This window comes from Manis javanica, chromosome 4 (assembly GCF_040802235.1).
Source record: "Manis javanica isolate MJ-LG chromosome 4, MJ_LKY, whole genome shotgun sequence".
Taxonomy (NCBI): Eukaryota; Metazoa; Chordata; class Mammalia; order Pholidota; family Manidae; genus Manis; species Manis javanica.
In genome coordinates this window covers 180,904,865-180,923,720 of record NC_133159.1, presented here as the reverse complement: position 1 = coordinate 180,923,720, position 18,856 = coordinate 180,904,865, and the positions used below count along the sequence as shown (strand labels likewise).

At 57.4% G+C, this 18,856-nt stretch overlaps 1 long non-coding RNA gene across 1 annotated transcript; it reads right to left on the bottom strand.

Annotated features, from left to right (window-relative positions):
• Positions 1–9,607: 9,607 nt before the first annotated feature.
• LOC118968122 (uncharacterized) lies at positions 9,608–18,196 on the bottom strand. Its single transcript, XR_005055480.2, has 5 exons — positions 18,021–18,196; positions 11,032–11,163; positions 10,623–10,798; positions 10,380–10,519; positions 9,608–9,919 (listed from the first exon to the last, which is right to left on the bottom strand). It is a non-coding gene; the product is annotated as an uncharacterized lncRNA (long non-coding RNA).
• Positions 18,197–18,856: the final 660 nt, after the last annotated feature.

The window sequence follows — 18,856 nt, the reverse complement described above, 5'->3', positions numbered from 1 at the left end:
AACACCCAGGCGCTGGCCCTGGTGGGGCACGGGTGTTCCTTCTCCATAATCGCTGCGGGGTAGGGCAGGTTCTGCTGGGACGGGACCGTCCCACCCTCTCCCGCGTCCCTTGCTGGCATCGCTGGCCCCGCCCCACCGAAGAAGCCGCCGAGGCTCTTTCTCTGCCAGGCGCTCTCCCCGGAAACCACCAGGCCAGAGGCTCTGACTGGAGGCTCAGCGAGCGCGGCTGGGGCAGGGGGCGGGGGGCTTCCTGCGAGGAGGAGGGTGAGGAGGAGGGGGACGAGGCCTAGCGAGCGAGGCCTGCCCACCCCCACTTCCTTCGCGGGGAACTGTAGGACCCCATCTCACACATCCTGCTTGGGGTGGCGAGGGTGGGGCCCTTGGTGTCGCGGGGCAGGAAGGGGTTAAGGGTCCAGAGTGGGGCGAGGGGAGTGGGCCGGACTCAGAGGTGCGGCTCTCCCAGCCAGGAAGCCGCGACCCGGGAATGCCGAGGCCGGGGCCAGCTTTCTGCAGACGCAGCGATCTTCCTCCTGGCTGGGGTGGACGAGAAGGGCCAGGGGCCGCGGGGCTGGGGGCCTGGTGGGCGCGGGACTGCTCCTGGCCTCCAAAGCCTCTCGCCTGCCGGCCTGAGACTGGGGGGCCGAGCCTGTGCAGGACGCCTGGGCGGAGGAGGTCACCGTGGTTCAGAATGGGGGGCGGGGGGAGCAGAGAGCCCGAGGTTGGGAAGGCCAGGGGAAGAGATAGAGGGCCAGGAGGGCGGGGAGGCCTGAATGCGGACAGTGTGGCCAGTGTTGGCTGCAGGCCACCAGCGGCTGGAGGTGGGGGAGGGGAGCCCAGCGGGGAGGAGGGGAGAGAGGGAAGGGAAGTTCTGAGAAAAAAAACCGTTGGGAGTTTGTAGCCCTGGCTTTTGTGAGCTGTCCCTCCCACTCCCCCCATCACCCCAGCCCCTTTAGAGTGAGTTAAACACTCCCCCTCCCCCTCTGTGTAATGAATGCCCTTTGCCACCCTGGGATTGGAGGGAGGGGTGATCTTGACTGCTCCTGGCAGACTGCCTGCTCAGCACTAGAATCGGGCCTGTCCTTCACTGGCTGGTACACAAAGGCGCATGCCAGGCCGGGATTGCGTCTCCCTGTTTTTCTGGTAGAGGAGAACTTAAAAATCGAGAGTGGGGAGAAGAGCCCCTGTTCAGGTCTGCACTGTTAGTGGCTTGGGAGTAAGCCTTGGCCCCTGCAGGTGTCCCTTGGGCCCAGTGGGTGGCCTCTGCCAGGCTGAGACTGGGGAGCAGAGGATGGTGCTGCTGGAGAGCAGGGGAAGGAAAGGATACGCTGCCACTGGAGGACAGGTGTGGCCTGCAGGTGGCCTGAGGCCTTGAAAACAGGGCCTGGTGGCTGACTTTCTGGGGTGGGTCTTCGGGGAGGGCAGCCCTAGGAAGAGCCTGGAACCTGAGGTCACATGGATGACAATGGGACAGAAGCAGGAAGATCTGCAGGGATTGCCAACCTGGTGCCAGACCCAAGAGCATCCCAGAACCCCTCTGGCCCGAGAGGGACAGGACCCTCTCGTGTGAGCTTCTGGGCCATGCCAGGTACCACTTGAGGGACTGAAGTTCTCTGTGGAATGAGCGTCAGATTCTGATGGCGGAACAGTTCGTCCAGGGCGCGTGGCTGCCATCCGATTCTGCACTGATTCTAGAACCAAGCTGTCTGATCCACCATCCCGCAGAGAGGTACCCCGTGGCAAATGGCCCCCCAGACCTCTTGGACAGAGATGTGTCTGATACCTGGGGACGTTCAAAGAGGGTCGGGGCCTGTTGTTACAGAGTCCTGCAGCCCCCATTCCTCTTGGTGTGGATCGCTTCTTCCTAAGGCAGGGGGTAGATGTCTGTTCATGCCCAGCCCTTCAGAAGCAAAGGATCTCATAAAACCTCTTTGAGCCCAAGTTCTGGGGAGAGAAGGAAAGCAGAAAGCTGGGATCCTCACCCTGCACAGTAAGAGACCCAAACATCTTTGTTGTTGTTTTCTCCAAATCAGCCTTTCTAATGGGGCTGAGCCTTGAGCATATTGGCTGGGGCTGACCCACAGCAAAGAGAGGGGCACTTGTGTATTCATCCACCTCTCGGAAGCTGGTCCCTTGCCAGCCAGTTTCAGGCTCTCGCCTACACCTTCCCTAACTCATTTTCAGCCCTTTGAGGTTTGCCCAGCCCTTCACTGCTCCACCCTGGGATCCCACTGGTGTGCTTGGAGGTAGGATTGCCAGACTGAGCATGTAAAAATCTAGGATGCACCATTGAGTTTTAATTTCAGATGGACAATGCATAATATTTTAGTATAAGTATAGCTCATGAAATATTTGAGATATACTAATACTAAAAAAGAATAAATGCATTGTTTATGTGAATTCAGCTTTACTGGGCATCCTGAATAGCCTACGTGGTCTGTCCCTGCCCACTGGGAGTCTCATCCCCATAAGCAAGAGGGGGTACAGAGAGCTGAACCGCGAAGTCCTGCAAGTGCACTTATCATGGGACATGGAGTCTGTCTGTGTGGCACAGAATGGTCGCTGGATGACAGTGGGGCCCTCACCTGTGGGTTAAGGTGGGGGAGTGTGCCTGGGAGTGGCCTAGACAAAGGGGTCCCTCCATCTGCTGGCCCACCTTGGGCTCCTGAATTGAGGCCCCTCCCCGCTCCTGCCCACCATGAACAGCAAATTTCTAGAACACGGAAGGAGGGCAGAACAGATCTGGCTGCAGCATCCAACCCCCTCACCAAAAACCTTTCCTTCCTACACCTCAGTTTCCTGAGCACCTTCAGAGGCTCTGATAGTGAGGATGAACTGGGGCATCAGAGAGCCTTGAGACTTCTGGAAAATCCCCCAAGCAAACACCGAGTTATTTTTTTTACCAGCAACTGTTAAACATTCCATGTCAGATCCACATGTCTTCTAATGACTTCTGGCTGGGAGCTCAGCTAGATGGAGGGACAGGTACCCAGTGAGGTTTACCTCTCCATGACTGCCAGCCCTCCCTGCCTCCTGCTTGCCATTACGCAGCAGGCACCACCACCCTCTGTATGCCCCCTCACTCCTGGCTTGGCGAGCTACCCGCTGACCTGGGGCTTCCTCCACAGCCCCTCCAGCTTTATCCCGGGTCACTGAGAATGACCCTGGGACATGAGAGAGTTAGGACAGGGCTGAGCAGCCGAGCCTGCACTTGTACAGATCAAATGCTGTGCTTTCTGAAACAAGTTTCTTCTATGGTTCTGGGTTATGTTTGCTGTTTATCAGAGGTGAAAATTCTAAAGAGGAAATAGTTATTCTTGGACACAAGTGTCCATTTCCTGTGGCCCACTCCTCTCTTTAGTTTGTAATTGCAGATACCCCTGGCCTTGATCCAGTGTTCATTACCTGCTGGGAACTTCAGAAGTACCATCTTGTTCAATTCCCACTCATCTCCATGAGGTAGGTCCTCTCCTGGTCCCCCTCTTACAGGCGGTAGAACAAAGGCTTAGAGGCTTGAGTGACCTGTCCAAGGTCAAACATCCAGTTAATAGGGAAATGGGTTCAGAGCCAGCCTTGTCTGTCTCTAGGGACCAGGCTTCCAGTTTCCAGGGTTCTGTGGGTCTTTGCCTGAAATTGTTCTGGATTATTCCAGCCTTTACCAGAACTGGCAGTGCTTGAACTCTGCAGTATCTACTGCCTCCCCCAAACTCATCGTCAATCAGTTGCACACTGTAACATACAATTATGCATTGGCCTTGACCACCATGAAAGGTGAGGGGCATGTCTGGGTATTTTATGCTGTCCCGTAACCCGTGTACACATCCTAAATACCTTAGAATCAGTTGCCTTGAGGATGTATGTGTACAGATTCCTGAGTGTGCACGTGTGTGCATGCATGATGGAGGCTTTTGGACACTGAAGCTTATTCCTGCACTACAGCTGTTAGCAGGGCCCGCAGACCAAGGAGGGGCTCTGAGCCGCCCCGAGGGGCCTCAGTGCTGAGGCTGCAGAGTAGCGGCCGGGACTCAGGCTGTTCCCTTCCTCCCCACCATGGCAAAGGCAGACACACAGGTGATTAGCTGCTCTGGGGTCCTGTTGCCCCCTCACTCCTCACTTGGTCCATCTGTGAGAGTTTCAGGAGAGTTTATGTGGTAATTATGTGGTAATTGAATTTAGGGAAACAGACCCTAAGGGTAATCCTGGAGTCTGTTCCAGGAAGACTCATGGTTTAATTTCCATATTTAGCTAGTGATGCACGTTACATGCTCCTGGCAGCACCACAAACGCTTCATCCTTACGTGTTTAGTTGTAATGTGAGGTTCAGGATGGTAGAGATATGGGTGTGTGACTCCAGAACACACACACATACACACACACATGCACACACACTTACCGACAGACAGCCCACACCCTTCTTTTATATCTGTGTATGGTCTCATGTGAGCTGTTTGGATATGGCCTGACACATAGTAAGAGCTCACCAAATGTTGCCTGTGACTATTATTTTGCTTAAGCAATTATATGCAGGGTCTCAAATCTATGTAGGTGCACAGAGCTGGCATTACCAAAGGATGTCAAAGGGTGTACGTGCATTTCAGTGTGTGCAACTGTTCATGAGTGTGCGGGTACATGAGTGTGTGTTTGTATGAGTGTGTGTGGGTGCGTGGGTGTGCGGGGTGCATGAGTATGTAGGGCACATGAGTGTTTGTGTGGGGCATATGAGTGTGCGGGTGCATGAGTGTGTGTGGGTGCATGTGTGCGGGGTGCATGAGTGTGTGGGTGCATGAGTGTGCAGGGTGCATGAGTGTGTGCAGGTGTGAGGGTGTGCGGGGTGCATGAGTGTGGGTGCATGAGTGTGTGTGGGCACATGGGTGTGTGGATGCATGGGTATGCAGTGTGCATGAGTGTGGGTGCATGAGTATGCAGGATGCGTGAGTATGGGAGGACATGAGTGTGCGGGTGCATGAGTGTGTGGGTCTATGTTTAGGGATGGAGGAGGGTTGAGGGAACACAGTCCCTGCTGGCAGGAACACCTCTCATTTGTTGCTTGAGTGAAGGGTCTTTTCAAATACACCCTGGAGTTTAATATTGCCAACTGGCCTGACTCCTTTCAACCTGCGCCAGGTGTAATGTAAACCTCCCTGGATTTCCTCCCTTTCCTGTTTCATCTGAGAAATTCTTCACTAATTCCATGGTATCTGGTTTCTCATTGTTTTTCTCTGCGTCAGACAGCCCCTTGGGGTGGGCTCTGGAAAGGTGTGCTTGAGGCTCTCAGCCCTCCCAGCAACACTGGCTCTGCCCTCACGACACCACCATCTTCCAAAACTTACGGGGACTGTGCTAGGTGTCAGGGCCGTGTAGGGCATGACATTCCGGGGAGATGAGCAAATACCTTTCACAAACCAGAGAATGGTCCTGGGTAATCACTTCACTTCTGCCAAGCAGTATCCAAATTACAAAGAACGGGACAACGGTGTTGATATTCTTTGTAGTGTAACACTGAGATTACATCAGTGTAACAGAGTAATGGTGTGTTGTCCATTCTCTGTTGAGGTAGTGCTGTTTGGGGTCAAGGACAAGGGAAAATACAGCCCAGGGGGAGGAGGCCTGGGCCATTCCAGATGCAAGCCGGGGACCATCTATTTTCCTCTGACTCTCTAAAGGAGGTGGGATTACAAAATCCTGTGAGTGGTGGGGTGGGGGGAGAGAAGAGCCTGGCAAGCCGAACTCCTCCCATAAGCAGCGGAAGCGAGCATCCTTCTAGCCATTTCCTGCTTTGTTTTTGTGCTCCCCGACTCTCCTGCCAGGGCTGAGCTGGGAGAGGAAGTGCTGGGCTAGGCGAGGGCGACACAGGACTGGTGAGATTCCTCTGAACCTTCAGTGCATCTTCCCACCATCTCCTCTCCTGGCACTGGAAATTATTTATGTTTGCAAATTGCTTTTGACTCACATGAGTTATTCCTCTTGCCCGCCACCAGGTCTGGGGATTGAGAGTGTCACTGAGCCGGTGGGTTGAGAAATCCAGGGGCAACGGCAGCCGGAGCATGGAAGTGAAAACCGCAGCCTTGAGATTTAGTCCCAGCTCTGCCACTGCTGTGTCCCCTTCCTGGTCATTGGGTTTCTCATCTGCAGAATGAGAGTACTGGGTGGTGTGTGAGTTCTTCAGGCGCTATGGCTCTGGTGGTCCCTCGACCCATGACCCCTAAAGAGACACAGATGAGGTGGGCACCCTAACCTGAGCCTGGCAATCCTGGTGCCGCTGAGCTCTGGAGGGTGGAGAAGGTGCTCCCCAACCCCTGGCCTGGCGAGAAGAACTAGACTGGGTGGCAGGGCAACCAACAATGTTTCCTCCCCTAGTCTTGCTTCTTGCTGGTCCTTAGTGATGCCTCCTTCCATAGACTAAGATGAAAACAGATGTCTGCAGAGGAACCTCCAGGGTGGAAAGTCCCTGGGGCTGGTCCAGGAGAGAAGCCCACACAACCCCCCAATAACTGGCCTAGTTGGGACCAGGGCCAGAGCAGAATCAGCCCCTTGGTGGGTGGGTAGGGTCACCTCCCCTTCAGAGAGGAACAGATTCGCCCACGGATGATGGGGTCATGGGCTCCCGGAAGCTCAGAGCAGAGAGGGGCCTTGGAGTTTCTTCTCCAAGTTCTTACCCTACAGATGGAGAAACCGAGGCCCCAGAAGACCAACGCCAACATTAAAGTGAAGTATCAGTCATTCCCCGCTCACAAGTGGGTATGTGCGTTCCAACGGGGAGCAATGCTCACCCAATTCACCTACTAGGGAATGGAATTTATTAATAAGAATGATCACATAATTCAAAGTTCAATGCCACATCCATGAGTGATTGGCTGGGCACTGCAGTTGAGTGCCACGGTCTGGCTTCTATTCTCTGGACTGTGGTTTGGGCCCTCATCAAGTGAGAAGGCAGGAGGGTCTGGGCTTCTTTCATACGGTGACCACCAAGTGGGGTCACTGTTGTGGGCTTAGCTCCCTGAGGTGGCAAGACGCCTGCTAACGTCAGAGCTTCGAGTTGTCTTGCCTCTCTGCCTTAGCAGAATGAATGATGGTACTGGCTCGGGGCGGGGGGGCAGGTTCTGTGGCCTGTGCACCTTTCCCTGGGAGAAGACCTGCATGTGGGTAGAAGGCAGACAGAGAGTGGGCAGAGAGACTTTCTGGTCCTTTCTCCTGGGTCCAGAGCTGAGTTGCTAGGAGTGTGAGATCCCAGCTGGGTACATCATGATGCCTCCAGGGTCTAGGCTCTCAAAGCCGACTCTCCTTAGTTCCGTGTGAATCATCTTAGGAAGGACGCATCGCTCAGAGGAGGCACCACCGACTGTGGGTTGAAGACCTGCCTAAATGGCACCTGCACACATTTCAGCATTTTGGAGAGGATGGGAAATTTGCAGAGGACCTAATTCAAGGGAGGAGGCAGCTGCAGGGAGACAAGGAAACCCAAGAGGGCCAGCAAGAGAGAGGCAGGCACAGAGGTGAGCAGACCACAGTGACAGGGACAGAGGAATGGTGAAGGATCATAGCAGGAGCACAGAGAGAGAAAGCAGGTGAGGAGAGAGACCAACTCAGATAAGGAGAGAGAAGTAAAAGCCAAAACAAGGCTGGGAGAAGGAGAGTGAATTCAAGAACACCAGGTTGGAAGGACTCAGAGTTTAAGTCACCAATACTGCGACAAACTGTGCCTTCTGGGATGGTGCACTGAGAGGGACACAGCCTCACTCCTGGGGCGCTCCCGCCCATGGTGCAGAGCCTGGATCTAACCCCCAGCGACATCTGACACGTACTCTTCAAACAGCAAAGCGAGGGATCCCAGGGGAAGTTGGAGGCCCTGCCCCAGACTGAAAGGACAGGACCCTGAGCACAATTCGTGACCCTGACACAAGGGAAAAAAATATTAAGAGCATTATTGAGAAAATGGGCAAAATTTGCCCATGGACTATGGCTCATATCATTGTGGGTATTGGATCAATGATAAACATCCTTAGTTTTATAACTGCACAGTGGTTAAGAAAGAAGACATCCTGTGCACAGGAGAAACACACTACCCCAAAGTATTTAGGCATTAAGGGGCACGAGGTCTCCAGTTGACTTTCAAGTAGGTCAGAAAAATATATGGGGAAATATATATATATATATATATGTATCGAGAGAGAGAAAACAAATGGGCAAAATGGATCGACCCAGTGAGTCCAGATGAAGAATATATGAAAGTTCTTTTACTATTCTTGCAACTTTTCTGTAAGCTGACAAAAAATGCTGGGTTGAGGTTGAAAAAGAGGTCCCTGGAGCTTCCCACTGGGGTCTGGGGACAGTAGCTGGCTGGTGCAGAGCCCCAGGATGTCCCTGGAAAGAGCCAGAAGAGCCCCTGACGTGGGCGAGGCTGAGAGCCCAGCTCTCTAACAGCTGAGGACCTCACGGAGACTGGGCCAGCCCTTCACTGCCTACTTGAGGGCCTGTTTTCCAACCCTTCACCCCATGACCTCGACACAAATGAATGTGGGTCTGGGAGGGTGGGCCCACAGCCACCTGAGCCCCACACCAGGGGCCCTGGGAACCTCCAGGTCAGCCTGGCCTTTCCTGTGGCCCAGCAGAGCCTGACCTTACCCTTTGACCACGTGAGGAGGCAGGGTGGGGCGGGAAGGAAGGCTCGTGTGCCGTGTGGCAAACCTGCTCTGCGTGCCGGCTGCTCTGTGCTCACCAGCTCTGGGGCCCGGGTGGTGGCTCTGAACCCTAGAGCTCCCCAAGGCAGCCCATCATTACCATCTAGGTCTCCTAAATGCCACCTCTTAGAAAAGCCCTCCTCGGCCAATGACCCCACCTCATCACCTCAATTTACTTCTTATGTTTTAACTTGCCTGCCGTGGGTCTCTCTCTCTCTCTCTGTTGGTCTTATTCAGTACTGGGAGTGGGGCACAGTGCTCAGGCTAAGGTCTCCCCAGCTCCACCCTCCAGACCTGACAACCCAGCCTTCTGTGAACAGGGGCAGGCTGACGGGCCCAGTGTGAGTCCAGCTGCTGCCGACCTCCTGGGCCCCAGAAACACCTAGTCCTGCCTCTCATGAAGAGGTTCTAAAAGTGAGGCATCCCTGGGCCCCCAAACCGCCCTCCTCATCATGACCTGGATATTTCCAGGCTGACTGAAGAACATACTAGAAGGGAATCATGCTTTTCCATTCTCTTGCCTGCCCCCTGACAATGGGACAGAGGCAAGATCAACAGCAAACAGGCAATGAATGTTGCCTGGTGAGCCAAGCTTGAGCAAAAATGAAAATCCTGGGTTTTGGGGTTAGTTTAACTCATAATTTGGCTTCCTCCCTGGCACATAGGATACTCTGAAAATGCGCTTGGAAGACCCTAATCTAGGCTGACCTTTGCCCCCAAGAAAGCTGGCATTATGTGGAAACACAGCATACATACACCAAGCAGTGGGCCAGAGGTGACCATGGCATCCCAAATGGAGCTGGTCCCTTCCCTCACCTAACTGGGGCCCAAGGAGACAACCTTATTGAAACCCAAGTCCCAAAGAGGCAGGAAATAGCTCAGAAAATCTAGAAAAAAAGCTTCAGAACCACATCCACTGCAATCTGTTTACTGCTGTCGAGTCGCGTGCAGCCCCTCTTGTGATACTGTTGCAAGATCTAAATACACACCGTGCATTGCAAGGAGCGCACCACACAGACCGATTCAGCTGATCAAATCTTGGCAAGTCAGCGAGAAGGGACCATATTGACATGTAAAACATTAGCGGCGATCTCCTGGTCTGCTCCAGCCGCCTTCCCAGCTGGTTGGAAGAAACGAAATGTGCCTCCAACTCCAACCAGCTGGGTCCTTTGCAGGCAAGCCATCTCTTTGTGCGGCCCGTGCCTCGCACAACAAGCACAGGAACTGCCATGTTGAGTGGAGCGCTGACAAAAGAAGAGACCAACTTTGTGTCCCAAATTCCCACCCTCGAGATAAGAGTGGGCAAACGGTCAAATCTATAAATAATGCTTTCAAGAGGGGCCCTTCCTGAGGCACCTCACAGACTTGGCAGGCGTGGGCTGCTCATGCCTCTGTGCTCCAAATGCAGAGCTGGCAGGCTCTCTAGCTGGGCCTTGGGAAGCCCTCCTTGCCTCTCTCCACCCAGCACTGAGCCAGGAACATGGGACCGTCAGCCACGCATGGTGCGCTTCTCTCCACTTGCCGTGCAGCCACGCAGCTGCCCAGAAATTAACCTTGGTGCAGAAGAGCCCTCCCCCAGTTCCAGTCCCCCGTCCACCCCCAGTTAGGGTAAGGAGTCTCTACCAGGCTAAGAACGCGCCCAGAATTCCAAGCAGGAGCTCTGTGCTCCATCTCACCATACAGGGATCCCCGTGTCTCCCTCACCTGCTGGTAGGGACTGTGTCCTTGCCCATCTCTCCCCAGCACAGTGTCTGGAAGGCCCGGGTAGTATTTACTGAATGAGCTCTGTTCACGAGGATACAAGTCTCTGCTGCTCCCCTTCTCTTCATGTCCCCTAAGCCAGCCTTAGAAAAGAGTGAAAATTCAGGGGATAAAACTCGCCACTGCTGCCCCAGCACTCGTCTTCTCAGGGTCTGTCCCTGCCCCCAGGTCAGCGTGACTACTCACCTGCCATGGGGGAGAGATGCAGGGGAGGTGCCCCTCTTTCTCTCCCTCTGCACCGTGAGCATCTGTAGCTATCGGATCCCATCTTTGTCTGGACACTTCTCTCATTTGCTGAAGAGATTGCCTCTGTCATGGCTTGCAAGGTGTTTCATTCTCTCTCTGATAATTTTCATTATTAACTTGAATTTAAGAGAGAAGCCAAAAGTGATACCAGCCCCTGGATAAACACAACCACCTGGTGCCCCACGACCCAATAAAATGACAAGAACTCACAATTATAGATTGCTCGCTGAGCCAGCCTCCACAGAAAAGGCTTTACATGCTTTCTCTCTTTTAATCCTCAAAATAACCTGGTACAGTGCAAACTATCATTACCCCCATGAGGAAACGGATGCTTTGAGAGGTCGAGTACCTGGCCCAGGGTCACAGAGCTGGTGAGCGGTGGAGCGAGGGCTGGGATCCAGGCAGCCTGGGCTCCTAACCGCAGTGCCACCCTGCTGCCACCAGAGATCTTCAGATGCAAAGGGTGTCTAGCCAGGACCAGCTGTAAAGTGGGACCACATGTCAACAGCTTGTGGGACCACAGAGTCAACACAAGGATGGAGCTGCAAGGAGCCCCGTAGAGGCTCCAGGACATCATTCCTGCTTTTTAAATGGTGAATACCGTGACTCTCGGGCCCCACACTTCAGTCAGTGAAGCATCTGAGACCATGGGAATAGCCCTTCTGCCAGTGACCCCTGCTTTGGGTCAGCTATCAACACAGACTGAGAGATGGCAGCTTGATATGGGATGGGACCCGTTCAAGTTCTGGTTCAGACCCAAACACTCTGGCTTGCTCCAGGACTGGCTCCGCCCTCTGGACACCCCCCACCCCCCCCACACAGAATGTGGCTGTAGGGCTGCCTGCAAAGTGGGTGGCTGCTGGTTACCACATCCCCTCTGCAGACCAAGCAATAACCTCTGCTCCTCACACCTAAGTTCCCTTGCAGTCTCTTCTCTCCTGCAAGCTGGTGGGAGGGTTTTTACTCCCCATCTTCACTTCATGGTCACCTATTTCCATGGCTCCCAGTTCACACTCAAGTTTTGGTCACGTCCATGTGGACTCAACTGTCAGTCCTAAAAATCCTGTAACAGAAGCCTGAGTTGGTCAGGCAACTTGCATCCTGGCCTTTCCTGTAGCCCACAGCTCCAAATTAACCTGTGAAATGCTCTCCATAGCTGCTTCATGGCACTTACCAGAGCTGTAAATTACATAAGGTGCATAGCTTTTCTACTACTGCCCCCCTCACCCCAGGCTTCAAGTGCCATGAGGTCAGAAGCCAGGTATGTTTTATTCACAAAAATATCCCTAACTCTGAGCATTGGGCTTGACCAGCATGGATAAAGTGCCCAGGAAATCACTGTTGGGTGAATAGGTAGGAGGACGGACGGACAGACGGATGGATGGATGGATGGATGGATGGATGGATGGATGGAAGGAATTGAGAGAGTGGAAAAATTTCTAGGATGCCAGATTACCAGAATGGGGTTGACCAGGGCCCAGGTAGGTACATTAAATCTTCCCCCACCTTCTTTCCCCACTTGCAGGCTCTCCTGCTACCACCCTGGAGGCCTCCTCTAAAACTGGCCCAGAAATCTTTCCCCGGTACCCAGCAGCTCCCTGGGGTAATGGCAAACCCAGTGATTGCTGAATGAGAATATGTTCTTTCTGCTCGTTCAGATTTTGCTTTTTCTTCCTTGGTCTGCTGCTCCAAGGAAGGTATTTGGAGCATCCCAGTAGCTGGGGCTGGGGGTGCAGATGGGCAGGCTAGAGCAGGTCGCCTTCACGCACTTCTGCGCAGGAGCACGCTCAGGTTGATGTTTCATCCAGGGGTTGCCCCGGGAAGGAGAGCAGGGGGAGGGGAGGGAGGATGGTCCAGTCTTGGAGACACTCGTTTCCTGTTGCTGCTGCGTCCGTGCTGGTGATGTGGGACTTTCTATGCACCTTCTTCATGCCCTCAGTGCCAGGAACAAAGGAGCATTTAAAGAGGCTTTTCCATAATCATGATGGCAAAGAGGACTGCAAGGACATGGACACTACTATGGAGAGAAAAGGCTTTCCTCCCCACTATTTTTCTAATTCGGGCACCCACTAGGTGCCAGGCACTTTCTGCATTATTTCAGCGTCCTGCCATGGCCCCTCTGTACAGACAAGGAACATGAGGCTAGGAGAAATTCAGCTCCAGCAGCTCTGGGGTGCAAACCCACTGTGTCTGTTCCCTGGAATCTTGGAGGTGGAAGCCTAGATGTCTTCCAGCCCACCCTCCAACCTAAGCAGGAATTTGCTCCCAGATTTCCCAAGGAGCCCCTGGTAGGCACCCCACCCTGTCTGGAGCTAATTGCTGACTGCTCCTCCTCAACTGCTTTTAAAACCAGCTTCCTCCCAACTTCCTCTCTTTTCATCTGGGCTCTGCCCATCGGGCAGGGCTCCAAGTGCTGGGCGCTCTGGGGTACACAGCCTTGGCAGGAGGGTTCCCCAGGCAATGGGGCTGGCCTCCAGCCCTGCACTCCACCAAGGTCTGTTGAACACGACCTGGAACCTCACCCTCAGCTCCTACAACCACCAAGCCAAAGCACTTCCAGAAGGGCAACAGCCTCTCCCAGCCCCAGGTGAGGCAGTAGGGGGTCCCTGCCTCCGGTTCTTTCCCTACCCCATCCTCCCCCCACCTGCCTCTTCAAACCGCTCCCTGGCCTAGAAGGAGTAAGCTACCTGCAGGAGGTGGTGAGGAGGCGCTGGTGCTCTCCGGGCAGACAGCTCTCCTCTGCCCCACCCCAGGTTCCCAGCGGGGGGAGCACAACATGAAGGAGGCAGGGAGGCGCAGGCTGGTCTGGGAGGACACCCAAACGAATCACCAACGTTGCCTGTGGGTGCCCACTGCCCTCCCTTTCCCACCAAAAGAGTGCGGCGGGGATGGGAAGGGGCGGGGCTCGGAGGAGGGGCGCACCTGCCCCCACGCAGGCTCTGCTGACTCCGCAAGGCTGGCTCCCCAGGCCCTTCCGCCCAGCGTGTCTGCCTTCCCTCAGCGGCCCCGGCCTGGCCCAGGGACCCTGACATTGGGCCATCTTCCCTCCTCGCCCCCGTGGCCGCCGCAGCGCAGCCCCGCACCGGCCTGAGACCGCAGCTCCTCAGCCCCGCACCGGCCTGAGACCGCAGCTCCTCAGCCCCGCAGTCTCCCCGCCCCCGGGCGCGGGGATCTGCCGGCGCGCCTAACACGGCCGCCACACAGAGGGTGGGCCCCGGCCGTGCCCTGTAGGGGGTTGTCATCGACCAGACCCCGGGGTGGACGTGGGGGTGCAGTCGCTTTCTTGCGGCGACCTGGTGAACTGCTCACGGAGCCTTTGAAACACGTACGCGGGATGGGCTGTGGGGCCACGTGCCTGCCCTGCCTCCACGGCGGGGTGCTGCGGCCTCTCCGCCCCTATGCCCTCGAGGTCGGCCCTGCTCTGCGGCCTCGGCCCCATGGGGCAACGCCCTGTGACTCCACGCAACAGCCACCTTCTAATGACCCAACACCTGAGTTAGGGCTCAGCTCGGTGTGCCAACCTGACTCTAAGCACCCCCAGGGCAGTCGGTGTCTAAGATGATGCGCACTGGGCGAGGCTGGGGGTGGCTCCGCGCGGTGTCCTAGGGCCCGGGTGGCTGACCCCACGGAGCGGAGCCGCCAGCCACCGGTTTCCGCGGTGGAGAGACGGGTGTGGGGAGCGGCCCAGGGGACCCCGCTCACAGGCAGGACTGTCCCTTTGCCACCCACCTTCTGGGCAAGTCCATTCATCGCAGGGCAGCCAAGGCTGCAGCCGAGGCGCCTCACCCCACCCACCCTGGGAGCCGGCCGCCCGCGGGCCGCCCGGGGAGGCTTGGGAAATGGGCGAAGTGGTCAGACTGGTTTCTTCAGCCAGACTAGGAATCCACGCGGGCTGGCAGGCATAGGTGTGGGGGGTGGGCTGAGCCCCGCGAGTGGCATGACAGGCCACCCCGGGACACGCTTTGCTTCTCATCCCTAAAGCGGACCCCGAGGTTTGGGGGTGGGAGGACTTACTGGTGTCTGTCTGGGAAACCCAGTTTCCAGGGGAGCTCCAGCAGACCGGCCGTTCCCCGCCCCCTGGAGTCCAACCCCCTCCTGACTCCGTCCAACATCCGATGTTGGCCCAGAGGGCTCTCAGAGGAGTGAGCTCCCGGTGCACAGCCAGCTTGGGCTTCCATCTCCATATTGGAAAGAAATCGGGGTGGGGTTGTGTGAGGAGTCCAGTTCTGACACTAACCTTCTGCGTGACCTTGCACCAGTCACTCCCCTCGCCCAGCCTGCTTCCCCATCAACCATTGTCCCTTCAGGCCCCACGATTCTGGGAGTCGGGGTGGACCAGAACTAGGACTTCCTCCGGGGTCGGTGGAAGGGGAAGGCGGGCGCCAGAGACGGCGGCCATGCGCTCCCCGCGGGTGAGCGGTCCCAAGGAAACTCAACTAGCTGCTGGGGACGGTAGGCTCCCCGACCCATCCCCGGGCGCTGGGATGGGAAAATGGAGTCTTCCGGCGGTAAATTCCCTGCCAAGGAGTAGCGTGGCACTTGATGGCGCAGGCTGGCAGGCGCCAGGTTGTCCCGGGGTCTCTGGGCTAAGGAACACGTGCCTCACCCTCCCCTACACACCCCATAAACCCCTAGGTCTGGAAGTCCTGAGCAAGATGGGGGGGGGTGAGGGGGACAGCACTGCCATCCCAGAAAATGGAGTGCTGAATTTCCCGCTCGCAGCAGCAGCTGGGCAGCTAGGGGGGTCTCGAGGGCCGCCCGTGCGGTGGTCTCTCTGAGGTTCCTCGGTGGGAAAACTGGGACGTGAAACTGGCACTACGCGGGGGCGGTGGGGGACTCCGGGACTAATGACCCCCCGACCAACCCAAACAGGAGAAACTGAGCTAGAGGAGCCCCCAGCCCTGGTCACCGCTGTGCCTGAGGGGTCCCCTCTTTCCGCAACCAGGGTGGGCTGCGGCAAGGGCGCGGGTCCAGCCCGGCAACCAGCGTGGAAAGGGGGGTCCCAGCTGACCCTCCGGGGCTGGGCAAGGGGCCGTCGCACGCGAAGCCCCCTTGGGGTGGGGGGGGTGCAGCGGTCCCCCGAGAGAGGCGGGGCGAGGGCGCAGGCCCGGGGTTGGCCGCCCAGCACGGGTGGGCTGCAGGGGCCCCGCGGCCGGGGAGGGCTTTGTCTCCGCAGCTCGGCTTTGGGAAGGCGCCAGCCCGGGTACAAGATGGCGGGGAAAGGGTGGGATCGCGGGCTCTCGCCACGCGGAGCGGCCCCGCTCAGCCTGCTCTGCAGAGGGGGAGGGGCAGGGGTGCTGGCGCCCCCGCGCCCCCGTCCCCCGCTGCCCCCCAGCCGGTGACCCAGGGCCCCTGTCCCCACCGCCTCGGTCTGGGGCTGCAGCCTCCGCCTCGCTCCGCAGAGCCCCGGCCGCAGCAGCTGCAGAAAATGGCTGCCAAAGCGGCGCCAGTCGCCACGCTGCCACGGGCGGGGACGCGCGCCGCAGCCCACCCGCAGCCCCTCTCCCTTTCCCCCGCCCGGGGACTGTCCTCCCGGGCGCCGGGACCCTCGCGGGCACCGGGAGAGCAAAGGAAGGATCGGGAGCGAGCGGGAAGGAGGAGGGGCGGTTACCTGCCGGGGGAGGGGGCCATGGGGTGTGGGTGGCAGGGGGACAGTGCAGGGAGGGCGCTCTCAGTCTGTCCCCACCCCGCATGCCCATGCCCTCGTGAGGACGCGGCTCCCAGTGGGGAAATGCTAATGGGTTATTGACCTCGGTGTCCGGGTGCCGCCCCCACCCTTGCAGATACCACTGTCTTCACCCCAACTCCCACCCTGGCGTTGCAGCTGGGCTGGTCAGCCTTGACGTCCCCGCAGAAAAATAAATAAATAAATAAAATAGCTGTGTGCGTGCCGACTACAAAACGACCCAAGCCCGGAACTCCGTGGAGAAGATCCGGGTGGATCCTCCGGCGCCATGAAACAGCGGCGGCGGTAGCTCGGCAGGTGCCGCGCGCCTACCCTCCTCTCCGCAGGGAGCTGCCCCCGAGCCGAGCCTCCGCCCAGCTCAAAGCCACGCGCGCCGAGGAGCCGCCCGTGGCCACCCTGTGGCTCCCTGACACCTGGTCCCAAGCACGCTTCTCTGGACTCCAAGGGGAGCCCGGGGCTATGGAGAGGGGCGCCCAGTGCGAACCGGAGTCCCAGACCCGGGTGCGAGCTTAGGATAAGGCCTGGGGGTGCACCAGAGAGGGGAGAAAATTGTCCCCAGAGCCCCGGGCCTGGGGTTGCTGAGGAATAAACGAAAAGTGCGAACAGAGGACCCGTGGGTGGGGTCGGGCTCCGGAGTCGGGACCCTTTGGCGAAGTCGAGCTGGTGCGTACGTAGCCCCCTCTTTCCCGAACCCGGAGAAACCCAGACCCAGAGCGGGTTGGGCCGGCAGGGGAGTGGTGTGCCTGTGAGCTTGGGGCTTTATTTTCCCTAGCTGCAAGTTTCTCTCTCACCCTTCCCGCCAACCGTATTCTCGATTCGGGCGCTTTCACCACCACCGGCAGAAAAATTCAAAATCAATAAATAGGAAGGCAAGGAGAAGAAGCAAACAGGTCAGGGTAAGGGGTTTCCAGATTCGAGCACGGCTTCTGCTCTTGGGGCTCAAAGGAGAGAAAAAGAGGTGCATTTAAGGAGTCACGTCTCGGTGCGGGGAGCAGTCGGAGGACACCTGGGGGCTCACATTCCCCCTCCCCCTGCTGGACGGAGGTATCCGTGTACCTAAGCACATAGAAACTTGGGGGTGGGGATTGAATATAAACGACCTGGCTCACTGGGCTTAAGACAGGGGCGGGGCAGGAATGGGCTATGCAGGGGCACCAAGAAGCTGCACCCGGGCATCCACGGATTTTTGAGTGCTCAGAGGGGGCCTCCATGGCAGAGGTCTGGAGCTAGGCGCAGACCCAGGCGAACCCTCTGCCCGAAGGCATCCCCAGTTCATGAGCGGAAGGGAAATTGTGCTTTTTGCTAGGCAGAACACCATGGCAGCCAATCTCAGCCAAGGTCAGGGAGGGGTGCTGGCACCAAGGGCTGCTGCGGCCGCAGAGCTTCCTTCCGCAGAAACAGCGGGGAGGAGGCGACAGCGAAGCTAACTGATCCAGGGGGAAGCGCCCTCCCCAATCTCGCACCCATGTTCCCTGGCCGTACCCACTTCCGCCACCTTCCCCGCAGAAAGGGCAGGACAGGGAATTTGAGATTTGGAAGAAAAGAAGGGAGAGAGCAGGGAAGGATGCCCGGAACCAAACGGAGGTCACGAGGGTCATCGCGCCCCGTTCCCCCATCCCCCACCCAAGCCGGCCTCGGGAGCGACCCCCCACCTGCGCGGTGCTCCAGGCGCAGGCTTCCCAGTAGGGGGCATCGCTCCACGCCTCCGCGAGGTGGCGGCCCTCGAGGCGAGCTAGGTCACAGGCAAAGTCTCCAGGGTGCTAGGGTACCCATTGTCTTAGCCGGCCCCCTTTAGGTTCCTTGGGAGCAGGAGCGTGCCCCGCTCGGAGGACAGGCGCTGCGGAAGTCGCGACCGCCCGGGAGGGGTCAGCTGGACACCTGTGTGTGCGTGCGCGTGCACGCGCCTCCGCGCGTGAGGGAGGGGACGAGGGGCACCCTCGGAACCGCAGGCCTTTGCTGCCTGAGCCTGAGGCTAACCGGAGCCGCAACCCCAGAATAATAATGACGTCTCATCCCACGGGTGGGCCCAGCGCTGGGCACCCGACCTGCATCCCGCAACCACCGCTCCCTTGCATTCTGCCTGGAAACCGGAGGGTGGCTCTTCGGATGCATTTTCCTCCCGCAAGCAGGGTTTTTTTTTCCTTCCCCTCAATAATTGGCAGGTTTTTTAAGTAACCTTTAAATGAGACATCGATTTATCATTATTCTGATTGCATTTCAGAAATCCAGCCCGAAGGGACACCGCGGGAGATGGCAATTTGGTGGTACCTAGGGCTGTTTGTGGTCTAGCAGAGCCCTAGCCCCGCAAGCACATTTCCTCAGCAGCTAATTGCTCTGATTACCTCTGGGGCGGGGGAGGTAAGGATGGGGTAGACTTGGACTTTTCCCAGAGCCCAGTGCGTGCACGCCGTGGATCTGATGCTGTGGCTGCTACTGTGGCAGTGACGCGCCCCTACACACACCGCTGCAGCGCCCCTCCCGCATCCGG